The sequence below is a fragment of the Lepidochelys kempii genome, chromosome 3 (genome assembly GCF_965140285.1).
Source record: "Lepidochelys kempii isolate rLepKem1 chromosome 3, rLepKem1.hap1, whole genome shotgun sequence".
Taxonomy (NCBI): domain Eukaryota; kingdom Metazoa; phylum Chordata; order Testudines; family Cheloniidae; genus Lepidochelys; species Lepidochelys kempii.
The window spans coordinates 7056369-7069394 of NC_136382.1; positions in this window are offsets into that span (position 1 = coordinate 7056369).

Genomic DNA, 13026 nt, shown 5'->3' on the forward strand with positions numbered 1-13026 from the left:
CCAGGGGTGGCCAACCTGAGCCTGAGAGAGAGCCAGAATTTACCAATGTACATTGCCAAAGAGCCACAGTAACATGTCAGCAGCCTCCCAGCACCTCCCACCCACCGGCAGCCCCACTGATCAGCGCCTCCCCCTCCCTCCCTGCACCTCCCAGTCAGCTGTTTTGTGGCGTGCAGGAGGCTCTGGGAGGGAGGGGAAAGGCGCGAGGGCACGGCAGACTCAGGGGAGGGGGCGGGAAGGGTGGAGCGGGGACAGGGCCTGTGGCAGAGCCAGGGGTTGAGCCGTGAGCACCCCCCGGCCCATTGGAAAGTTGGCACCTGTCGCTCCAGCCCCGGAGTCGGTGCCTGGACAAGGAGCCGCATGTTAACGTCTGAAGAGCCGCATGGGGCTCTGGGGCCACAGGTTGACCACCCCTGATTTATCCCATGGGAGTTTAATCACCAAGATTGTTACTCTTAATGCAGTAGCTCGTAAGGGCCCCACGGTGCCAGGCACCTAGCACATATATAATGGAAAGACAGTCACTGCTTCAAAGAACTTGCCACCTGAGTAAGTTCTAGACCCTCTGACTCCTCGTTCGAGCAGTACAGGGAGTGAAGGCACAAGGTCAAACCCTGAAGCCCCTGGCCAGCTTTCAGCCGCTCCTTACTCAGGTGAACATTTATTGACTTCCCAGAAGGAGCCACTGACGAAAGGTCTGCATACACTGCAGTCACGAAGTGTGACTGCCGCGTGTGTAGACATAGCCAAGCAGGCTTTGATCTAACTAGAATCAGAGCAAACCTAGCTCGAGTAACGAGATCAGTGAAGCCATGGCAGCATGGGCAGCTGCCGCTCAAGTACGTACCCTGGGCAGGCTGAGCTTCGCTGTTATTGTTACTTGAGCTAACTTTGATTTAGTTAGATCAAAGCTAGCAGGGGTACACCAAGGCATGCTGCTATCACCACTCCGGATTGCAATGTAGACATACCCAATGAGTCCAGAGTGACTGAAATGCAACCTGCCCACTAGAAACCTTTAAAACTTCACACACAGTCAGTCAGGAATGTGATTCTGGAAGACAGGCTGGAGATGTGGAGGGGAAGATGATGGTGGAAGGGGCTGGTGGGTGAGATGGACCCAGAACACTCGGTCAAATTGTCCTGCAGCAGCTCAAGAGCATGGTTACCAACCTCAGGACAGACTGTTAAGAACCAGGGCACAAATTCCGAATTGGCGGTGAGTTGTAGATTTAGATTTCACCAAGCAATTATCAAGTGTAAACTCCTCAGGCACTGTAACAACCAAACCATGGAGTCACCGACCGTGCCTGTGGGTACTCCCACCTGTCTCGCCACCCAGGTGAGCCTGCCTTTGTGACAGAGGATCCCTTATGCCAAGAATCACAGCTATATTCAGGCTACACCCAGTCCCCAAAAAAAACAGTCACTTTCCCAAGGTCAATTGCATTTTAGATCTCACACCAAAGACAACACTTGGAGCCAGTACTATAATAAACTATCTACATATTTATTATATAGGAAAAGGAAACAAGAGAGCTGTTTATGAGGTGAAAGCCAGTGAACATACGCACACAATGAGTTACAATCTTAAGTTTCAAAAGGTAACAGACACTTCTATGATAAGCAAGCTCTATATGTCCTTTAGGGCTAACCCAGGCTAAGCACTGGTGTTCTCTTGCTTATGCCTGGACAACCTTGTGCCACCGAGTCCAAGCAGCAAAGAGATCCAGTTCCTTCTTGTTAGGGGGGTTTTATTCCCCCCCCCCACGTCCTCCCCCAGCTTTCTGCTCTGAGCTGCCGGGAGGAATCCACTTGCGTGACTCTTTCGTGGGGGAGAAGACTAAACAAAGTCTTTTATCCTCTTTAATGTTCCACAATAGTCCATCTGGTGTCCATGGGCCATCCCTGTTGGGCAGGATGTAACACCTTCGGTTGGAGACCAGCATTTCACACTAGTTAATATCCATCTCCTGTTTGGTGATTTACACAGTTGCAGAGACTCACAATACAAATGCTTAAATATTGCAATACAATATGGGCTACAGACATTATAAGGGAGATTAATGCAGGCAGCAACTCTCAAGCATTCAGTAAAGTGTAAACACAGTCAGATAATCCTAATACTTATTTTAGCAATACTAACAGTGGGTGAGCAGGAATGATTCTAGCTAGGTGTTGGTCAGAGTTCAACTGAGGCCTGGGGACCTTGGCATGAGCTGACACCTGGTCGGCCAGCATGACACGTTCAGTCACCCCAGGTGTGCCAGGCCTACTTCAAAGGCCAGCCCTGTGATGTCATGAATGATGAACCAGTGGTGTATACAGTCTGATCCAAATCCCACTCAAGTCACTGGAAAGACTCCCCTGGACTTCAGTGGACAATGCCAGAGTGAATGGAAACTGGAGTTGTTACGGCCAATAGTTTATTTAAAAAGGACAGTGGCAGTCCTTGTTATGTGCAAGCAGATTGGAGAGGTAATTCACATCCACCTGCACCAAGCCGGACTATACCATCCCCCTACTCCTACCCCCCCACCGCATTGTGACAGTAAGTGAACGACCTACTGAGAAAAGCTAGAAGGTGGCTCTAGAGGTTTGAACTGAAGATGGCACTTGACAGCAGAGAGTAACAATAATGAGGCCGATTAGTGAGACCTTGGAAAAGTCACTTAGGCCAAAATTTTCTAATTCAGGGGCCTTAAGCTAGGGATGTAAATCCATCTTTAGGCGTCGATGTAATTGGTCTGATTTTCACCATCATCAAGACATAGCCTGCTTGCAGACCAAACACAACCCAGATCACTCTCTAGCTAGCTCCATTTTCAGGACTTCTATTTATTTAGGTGCTTAAATGTAAGTACCTACCTCTGAACGTTTTGGCCTTTGGGCCTTAAGGACTTGGCCTAGTGGATGTAGACAGGAAGCTTAATTCTTGCTGTGATAAATACTTGACTAACTGTGGCCTGGGATCTGCTTGTGCCTGGATTGCTTGAGGTGGACGTCACACAGAAAAGTGCACTGACGGTTAAACTGGACTCGGAGGACAACACACAGCGGGGATCTAATGAGTCTGCTTGTACTGTGAGATCTTGGTCAGGTCGCAGAGGTGTTTAAACCTCAGTTAATTTGTGTGCAAGGAGGCTGGTGGAAATATTCCAATTCCACACGAGGCTCCGGCCTACAAAGCTAAATAATTAGCATCTTTATTCCACAACCTGAATCATTCCAACTTGCTGTCTGGTGGGAGCAATTAGGATCTGAACAATGATCCAGGAGTAACTGGGTTGGACCAAAGGAGAGCAGGCAAGCTTCCGTGTCTGGGCAGTTTGATAGAGTTGGCCCCTAATGGGATGACAGGACAGCTAGGATCCAGAATGGAGACTTTGGAGGATAGAGACCTGGGTGGGATCCAACACAAGGTAAAAGCAGCAGACACCACCAACCGGAGGCAGCGAAGCATTTTGCAGCCACTCTAAATACTGCACAGACGTAGCATTTAGTACACTAGCAAGGCCTGATCCAAAACCTACTGCAGTCCGGGGCAGTCTGTCAGATGTCTTCAGTGGGCTTTGGTTCAGGCCCCGAACTACCATGTCAGTAAGGCACCATTCACACCGTCACACGCAACACTTTGCTTTTCACCGCCTCAGTGGAACGGACAGTCTTGTGGCTCATTTGCAAAACATTGGCAGTCAAGAATTCTGGCACATGTTCCAGCTCTGGCACAGACGTCTTCAGTGACCATATGCACGTTACTTAAGTCTTAAGACACAGCCATGTCTATCCATCCATAGAGCTAAAACTCTCACCCAGGTTCTCATCTTGCATCTTGAATACTGCATCATTCTTGTCTCCGACCTTGACAAATGCAATATTGCCCCACGGATATCCGTTCAGAATGCTGCTGCAAAGACCATTTTCATTTTGACCATGAATTCAAAGCATAAATAAATAAATCAGAATAATAAATAATTCCCAGGCCTGGTGCAAGGCTGAAGTTGTGAATGCCAGTTATAGGCTTTGAGATCCACAGACAGAAGCACTCTAGAAATGCAATGTGGGTTTCATAAATCAGTTTACAGCCAGTTTATATCAAATTAGCTTAATTCTCTGACCAAATTAACCTGATGTTGTGTGCAGTGTTGTTGTAATTGTGTCAGTCCCAGGAGATTAGATAGACAAGGTGGGTGAGGTCATCTCTTTTACTGGGCCAACTTCTGTTGGTGAGAGAGAGAAGCTTTTGAGCGTACACAGAGCTCTGGGTCCAATAAAAGATATCACCTCTCCTCTTGTCTCTCTAATTAACCTAAATCAATGTATATACACTGTTTTTAGGTGCATCTTTTGGGTGCAGACAAAGATTTTGTCAGGCTACGTGTGGCTGGCTAGACAGAGGACTCCAGTCTCCGAGGCTGTTAACTACAGCAGCTTCCATCAGCATAAAAATCACTGAGAACATTTAAAGGGAATGAAAATTACTACTAATAATAGAGATCGCTTGCAGAAGCCGAGTTGTGCATGGATGAAATTGACGTAATGAACTAACATTGAAGAAAAAAGAACTAAAAAAAAAAGTGATCAGTTGAATAATAATGGGAATATTACGCACCGTTCTGATGCATGAAATTTGTTGTATGTTCTCTCACCGACTCTTCAGTCTGAACTCCATAGCGCGTCCTTGGCAAGCAACTGTCTAGCTTATCAAAGGCTGATCCTCTCAGATTGAAAAAATGTGTATTTCAAACACACAATGTACAGCTCCATGGCACCCCAGCACCTGAAGGATCCAGCATGCTTAAGAGCTGACTTGATGACGGTTTATAAGTACCTACATGGGGAATAAATATTTGATGACGGGCTCTTTCAGTCTTTCAGATAACACAAGCCAATGGCTGGAAGTTGAGGCTAAATAAATTCAGATGGGAATTAAGGTGTACAATTTAACAGTGAGGGTAATTAACCATTGGAACTATTTACCAAGACTCAACTCCTGAAAAAACTGGCTCATTCACTGGATGGGTAAAAGAGAGGAGACCTGGGGTTTCTACAGCTGGGGGAGAAAGACATGAGCAGGGACCGGAACAAGTTGGGGATTGGTCCTGCTTTGAGCAGGGGGTTGGACTAGATGACCTCCTGAGGTCCCTTCCAACCCTGATATTCTATGAACAAGGTTCCTACTCAGGGGGCAGGGACTGGAATTTGCCCCTCCAAGAGATATCTGAATTTGCATCCCTGATATCTGGAGTGCTTGTGTGCTGTCAGGACTGGCTCAAGGCATCAGCAAAGCAAGCATGTGCTTGGGGTGGCACATTTCCAGGGGCGGCTTTCTGCCCACCCCCCCCCCTTTTTTTTTTTTTGGAAAAATCCACCAATGTACTTAAAAAAACCCAATACATGAAGATCAAAAAAATCTCCAGTAGTGCGATAGGAGCGTGACGTGAAAAATAGTGTCACGTCGTGACACGGTCACTCATAATGTGAACGTGCATAAATGTGTAAACGTTAACGGTTATTGATTAAATCAAGAATCACGATTACTTGTGTGTACTGTGCCACCCTCTTGGCGCCATTCGCTCCAATTTTCATGTTGCGTTGGTGCCAGTGGTTATGGGGCTAAAATGCCGGGACAAAAACGAAAACGACTTTCCGGTGCTGCCTACTGGCAACAAAGAGAGAAACAGCAAACAATTAGAAAAACTCTTACTCCAAATAAGTATTTTAAAAAAGTCGACAATCAAGGAGAAAACTCTAAGCAATCCATTGAAAGTGATTATTCATTAACTGATGAAGACCAATCAAACCAAAGATTATCTTTATCAATTGATAAAGATGAACAACAATCCGACCAGAGATTATCTTCGCTAACTGATAAAGACGAATAATCACAATCCATCCAGAGGTTTACCTCTTAAACTGAAGAGTCCAGAAATGAAGAACTGTTATCCAAATCTAAAACTGAAGAACAATTATTGGAAGGTGGAGAGACCGACAAACGATCGGATCCAAGTACATGGCCGACAATAATTACTGATGTAATGCTAATGATTATTTTATGATAATTATATGATAATTGTGAAAAAAGGTCCTTCAAAACTAGATCCTACATTTGAATATCCATTTAATGAGTCAAATTGTCGATTTATGCCATCCAGTATGAAGAAAAAAATGAAAAATGCGGAACAAATTAATAGATCGTGTAGTGTATTCACAGACCAAAGATGTCGTTTTTTGGTTTTGGATGTAGCTATAACTTCCATTGAAGAAAGATTTTATCAGTTGCATTGTCATTGTGAAACTTTTGAATTTGCATAAGATATTGGAAATATTAAAAATCAGTTTTCCAAAGAAGACCTCAAGAAGCACTGCCAAGACCTACATTTAGCGCTCAGTACTGATAACGCTGCTGACACTGAAGGAGTAGAACTGTATGATGAATTAATAGCTTTATCTGAGCTAATAAGTCCTAAAACTTCTCCTCTAAAAATATTAGAATTTATAGCAAGAAATGATTTTTCATGCCAAACACTGCTATAGCATTACGCATTCTTTTAACATTACCAGTACCAGTGGCTTCTGGCGAGCGCATTGTCTCAAAACTGAAATTACTAAAAAATTATTTGAGGTCCACCATGTCTCAAAATCATTTGTCAGGACTTGCATTAATTTCAGTTGAAAGTACCACTGCAAAAAAATTTAGATTTCACTGAATTAGTAAAAGACTACGCAAGTATAAAAACCAGAAACGTTCAGTTCATATAAATTCTTTTAATTTATGAGAAACTGGGCACACCGGAAGACATCAACATTTTTCATTACAGTGTATCGTTGAACTCAAATTGTTTGCAACTGTGATTTTGTTAAAATTAAATGAGTACACTCGTAGAAAACTGTTTTATTTCACTAACTACAAATTCTGTTTAAAATTTTTTTAAAAAAAGTGAAAACAGTCAAAAGAAAAAACAAGAAACATTGCAAAGTGCAAACGTGTAAATGCCAAAAGGGGGGGGGGCAGCCAAAATTTTTTTTTGCTTGGGGCAGCAAAAAAACCTTGAGCCGGCCCTGCATGCCATATGGGTACTATCCCTCTTTTGCCTTAGCTGCACCATGAGACTCACCAACAACAGCCTCATCACCATTCTCCTTGCTGCCCAGCACCGCCAGATGCTTTTGCGTTAATTAACTCAATGCTGGACACTCCAGTATGCTTTGGAGGCTTCCTAGCAAAATCACAGAATCATAGAATCATAGAATATCAGGGTTGGAAGGGACCCCAGAAGGTCATCTAGTCCAACCCCCTGCTCAAAGCAGGACCAATTCCCAGTTAAATCATCCCAGCCAGGGCTTTGTCAAGCCTGACCTTAAAAACCTCTAAGGAAGGAGATTCTACCACCTCCCTAGGTAACGCATTCCAGTGTTTCACCACCCTCTTAGTGAAAAAGTTTTTCCTAATATCCAATCTAAACCTCCCCCACTGCAACTTGAGACCATTACTCCTCGTTCTGTCATCTGCTACCATTGAGAACAGTCTAGAGCCATCCTCTTTGGAACCCCCTTTCAGGTAGTTGAAAGCAGCTATCAAATCCCCCCTCATTCTTCTCTTCTGCAGGCTAAACAATCCCAGCTCCCTCAGCCTCTCCTCATAACTCATGTGTTCCAGTCCCTTAATCATTTTTGTTGCCCTTCGCTGGACTCTCTCCAATTTATCCACATCCTTCTTGAAGTGTGGGGCCCAAAACTGGACACAGTACTCCAGATGAGGCCTCACCAATGTCGAATAGAGGGGAACGATCACGTCCCTCGATCTGCTCGCTAGGCCCCTACTTATACATCCCAAAATGCCATTGGCCTTCTTGGCAACAAGGGCACACTGCTGACTCATATCCAGCTTCTCGTCCACTGTCACCCCTAGGTCCTTTTCCGCAGAACTGCTGCCTAGCCATTCGGTCCCTAGTCTGTAGCTGTGCATTGGGTTCTTCCGTCCTAAGTGCAGGACCCTGCACTTATCCTTATTGAACCTCATCAGATTCCTTTTGGCCCAATCTTCCAATTGGTCTAGGTCCTTCTGTATCCTATCCCTCCCCTCCAGCGTATCTACCACTCCTCCCAGTTTAGTATCATCCGCAAATTTGCTGAGAGTGCAATCCACACCATCCTCCAGATCATTTATGAAGATATTGAATAAAACCGGCCCCAGGACCGACCCTTGGGGCACTCCACTTGATACCGGCTGCCAACTAGACATGGAGCCATTGATCACTACCCGTTGAGCCCGACAATCTAGCCAGCTTTCTACCCACCTTATAGTGCATTCATCCAGCCCATACTTCCTTAACTTGCTGACAAGAATACTATGGGAGACCGTGTCAAAAGCTTTGCTAAAGTCAAGAAACAATACATCCACTGCTTTCCCTTCATCCACAGAACCAGTAATCTCATCATAAAAGGCGATTAGATTAGTCAGGCATGACCTTCCCTTGGTGAATCCATGCTGGCTGTTCCTGATCACTTTCCTCTCATGCAAGTGCTTCAGGATTGATTCTTTGAGGACCTGCTCCATGATTTTTCCAGGGACTGAGGTGAGGCTGACTGGCCTGTAGTTCCCAGGATCTTCCTTCTTCCCTTTTTTAAAGATTGGCACTACATTAGCCTTTTTCCAGTCATCCGGGACTTCCCCGGTTCGCCACGAGTTTTCAAAGATAATGGCCAGTGGCTCTGCAATCACAGCCGCCAATTCCTTCAGCACTCTCGGATGCAACTCGTCCGGCCCCATGGACTTGTGCACGTCCAGCTTTTCTAAATAGTCCCTAACCGCCTCTATCTCCACAGAGGGCTGGCCATCTCTTCCGCATTTTGTGATGCCCAGCGCAGCAGTCTGGGAGCTGACCTTGTTAGTGAAGACAGAGGCAAAAAAAGCATTGAGTACATTAGCTTTTTCCACATCCTCTGTCACTAGGTTGCCTCCCTCATTCAGTAAGGGGCCCACACATTCCTTGGCTTTCTTCTTGTTGCCAACATACCTGAAGAAACCCTTCTTGTTACTCTTGACATCTCTGGCTAGCTGCAGCTCCAGGTGCGATTTGGCCCTCCTGATAACATTCCTACATGCCCGAGCAATATTTTTATACTCTTCCCTGGTCATATGTCCAACCTTCCACTTCTTGTAAGCTTCTTTTTTATGTTTAAGATCCGCTAGGATTTCACCATTAAGCCAAGCTGGTCGCCTGCCATATTTACTATTCTTTCGACTCATCGGGATGGTTTGTCCCTGTAACCTCAACAGGGATTCCTTGAAATACAGCCAGCTCTCCTGGACTCCTTTCCCCTTCAAGTTAGTCCCCCAGGGGATCCTGGCCATCCGTTCCCTGAGGGAGTCGAAGTCTGCTTTCCTGAAGTCCAGGGTCTGTATCCTGCTGCTTACCTTTCTTCCCTGCGTCAGGATCCTGAACTCAACCAACTCATGGTCACTGCCTCCCAGATTCCCATCCACTTTTGCTTCCCCCACTAATTCTACCCGGTTTGTGAGCAGCAGGTCAAGAAAAGCACCCCCCCCTAGTTGGCTCCTCTAGCACTTGCACCAGGAAATTGTCCCCTACGCTTTCCAAAAACTTCCTGGATTGTCTATGCACCGCTGTATTGCTCTCCCAGCAGATATCAGGAAAATTAAAGTCACCCATGAGAATCAGGGCATGCGATCTAGTAGCTTCCGTGAGCTGCCGGAAGAAAGCCTCATCCACCTCATCCCTCTGGTCCGGTGGTCTATAGCAGACTCCCACCACTACATCACTCTTGTTGCACACACTTCTAAACTTAATCCAGAGACACTCAGGTTTTTCTGCAGTTTCGTACCGGAGCTCTGAGCAGTCATACTGCTCCCTTACATACAGTGCTACTCCCCCACCTTTTCTGCCCTGCCTGTCCTTCCTGAACAGTTTATAACCATCCATGACAGTACTCCAGTCATGTGAGTTATCCCACCAAGTCTCTGTTATTCCGATCACGTCATAGTTCCTTGACATCACCAGGACCTCCAGTTCTCCCTGCTTGTTTCCAAGGCTTTGTGCATTTGTATATAAGCACTTGAGATAACCTGTTGATCGCCCCTCATTGCCAGTATCAATCCCCAGGTCTCCCTCAGCCAGGGAGTCTCCCCTCTCTTTTACCCACCCAGTGAATGAGCCAGTTTTTTCAGGAGTTGAGTCTGTGGCAGACTCCCCTGTGCTCTGCCATAGAGGAACAAACTCTGAGTAGCAGGCAGACCCTGCTTTGAAGAGCTAAATATTGGATCAGTTTCTGATGTAAGCAGGTGTCACCCCTGCTGAAGTCAATGGGGTGGACAAGGGAGCCAATAGAAGGGCCCTGTTGTCTTAGACATTCATGTTGTCATAACAGTGACTTGGCAACTGTATCCTCGGCTGGAGGAAGCAGGGGAAGAGGAGAATGAGGAAATCAGGAACCGAAGAACAAACCAGACACCCATATGGTCCAAGCTATTTCTGCAGTTCCTAACGGGTGCTGTTGATCTCTGAGTTTAATGAGCTCGGAATAGTTATAACTTCCGAAGCAGGAAATGCCCTTTAAGCCTATTAGGAATTCTGATGTTCTTTCTAACCATTCATGTTACTTCTACGGGGTACAGCAGAGGATAGCTTGAGTGGTGGTGAAATACCTGGGGGGCTAGCAGGCGTACCCCAACTACAAGCTCCTTTGCTAAAAAGTGGTCCAAGGTTCACAAAACATCACAGTCATCGTTAATAATAAACGGTGGTTGTTGGAACTAAGAAGGCTGACGTCTCTGTACTTGAAATCCCCAGCTACGTGTCACCATTTCGTGTGGTAATGTGACAGGGTCACATTAACCCCTTGGATTCTCAGGGCCGATTTTTTCCCTGCACAAGGGTGGTTAATTGCAACCCTGAAAATCTGAATGACAAGCAGTGCACTTAGCAGCGAAGGCTGCTTCGCTTACTGTTCTCTGGCTATATTATTTCTCAAGGACCGAAGATACGAGTTTACACATCTCGATGACCTGGGGTGAAGGATGAGAAGAGAGACGAACGTCTAGCTTTGACGTGCGTCTGCTGAAACATGCCCTTGTTCATTGGCTTCTCTCAAACCGCCTCCTGAGACCCATTTGAAGCACCAGTTGATTGTGGGTAGCTTCAGAAGGACAACGGGGGGTGGAGGGTTACGTAGAAAGGGTGGAACGAATGAGTACTGTATAAAGTGCAACAAAGGCACTTTGCGAAGGCCCAGACTATAACAGGGCTCAGAAAAGAACTAGGTAAATTCATGGAGGATAGATCCATCAATGGCTATTAGCCAGGATGGGCAGAAATGGTGTCCCTAGCCTCTGTTTGCCAGAAGCTGGGAATGGGCGACGGGATGGATCACTTGATGATGACCTGTTCTGTCCATTCCCTCTGGTGCACCTGGCATTGGCCACTGTCGGAAGACCAGAGACTGGGCTAGATGGATCTTTGGTCTGACCCCGTAAGGCCGCTCTTCTGTTCTTAAAAGAGAATTGCTGCTATGTGGATATCAAATAACTCCCAGACACCAGCTGGGAAGCACTGGTCTACGGTCAAGAGGTTCCACTTCTCAAGGCTGGTTTGTATTCCAGTGATGTATGCGGCACAATAAGAAAAAGGCCCGCTCTGCACGCTGACTAAACAGGAGCACATATTTCCAAAGCCATCAGTTCTAAGGGCCCCTTGCCCCTCCACACGGCGAAAGATGCCAGCAATGGATTGGCGAGAACTCTCAACATGTTCCTGCCAGATCATGTTTCAGACAGGGGATGTTCCCAAAACGAATCCCAACCTAAATGTTTACCTCTACCTCACTGACGCGGATGGTGGGCGAACAGATGTCAGACACATCAGCCAAAGTGCTGCCCGTCAGACAGCAGCACCAGGAGGACGGGAAATGACGTTGGAAGAAGAAGATGAGCTATACCAATGAAGTGGCTGGCATTTTAGCTGAGCTCTGGAACAGGCCTCCAAGGTAGGTCGCCGCATTCCCATCCTTGGATACTTTTAAAAACAAGTTGGACAAAACAGCTATCAGGGAGGGTCTAAGTTTACTTGGTCCTACTTCAGCACAGGGGGCTGGACTTGATGGCTTCTTGAGGTCCCTTCCAGCCCTATGTTTCTGTGAGTTGATGAGTGATTGCCTGCCATCCTTAGGGCAGTAGGTTCAGCTCTTCAGATGAGGGCCCTCACCAGAGCACAGAGAGGCCTTTGAAATCAATGGAAATCTGGACTTTGGATCGGGCCCTATAGGAATACCGTCGATAACTGACTCAGGATCTATCTAATCCAGAGATACTCAAGCTTCAATGCACTGAGACCCCCTTCTGACAACAAAAATTACTACACAACCCAGGAGAGGGGGACTGAAGCCTGAGCCTGCCCGAGCCCCGCTGCCCGGAGCGGGAGGGAAGAAGCCAAGGCCTGAGCTCCACGACCCTGCGCAAGGAGGCCAAAGCTGAAGCCCAAGGGATTCAGACCCAGGCAGGGGGCCCATAACCTGAGCCTCGCTGCCCAGGGCTGAAGCCCTCAGTCTTCGGCTTCAGCCCTGGCAGTGGGGCTCAGGCTTCGGCTCTGGCCCCAGGTCTCAGCAAGTCTAGGCCAGCCCTGGCGACCCCATTAAAATGGGGTCACGAGTCGCGACCCACTTTGGGGTCCCGACCTGCAGTTTGAGAACCGCTGATCTAAGGGAAGGAAAGGGGCCAGTTTGGTCACAATCCAGTGGGACGCTCACCCTCGTCAGGCCTAATGCTCCAGACTCCCTGAAATCAGGCTCAGTTCCTACTACTACAAGTTACCCATTTGCTTCTCTGTAAGGAGTCGATCACGGTGTGTGCGCACTTCACGACAAAGGTAGCTCAGCCGAGGGTCTTCACCCCGGCAGTCCGGGTTTCAGCTTGTGCGTCTGGGTGCCTTTTGACAAGCCCTGGGGTCCCGGGTTCCTTTGATCATGGGAGGGGGGGGGAAAGAGAGGTGGAGCAGGGGGTGGGGCCTC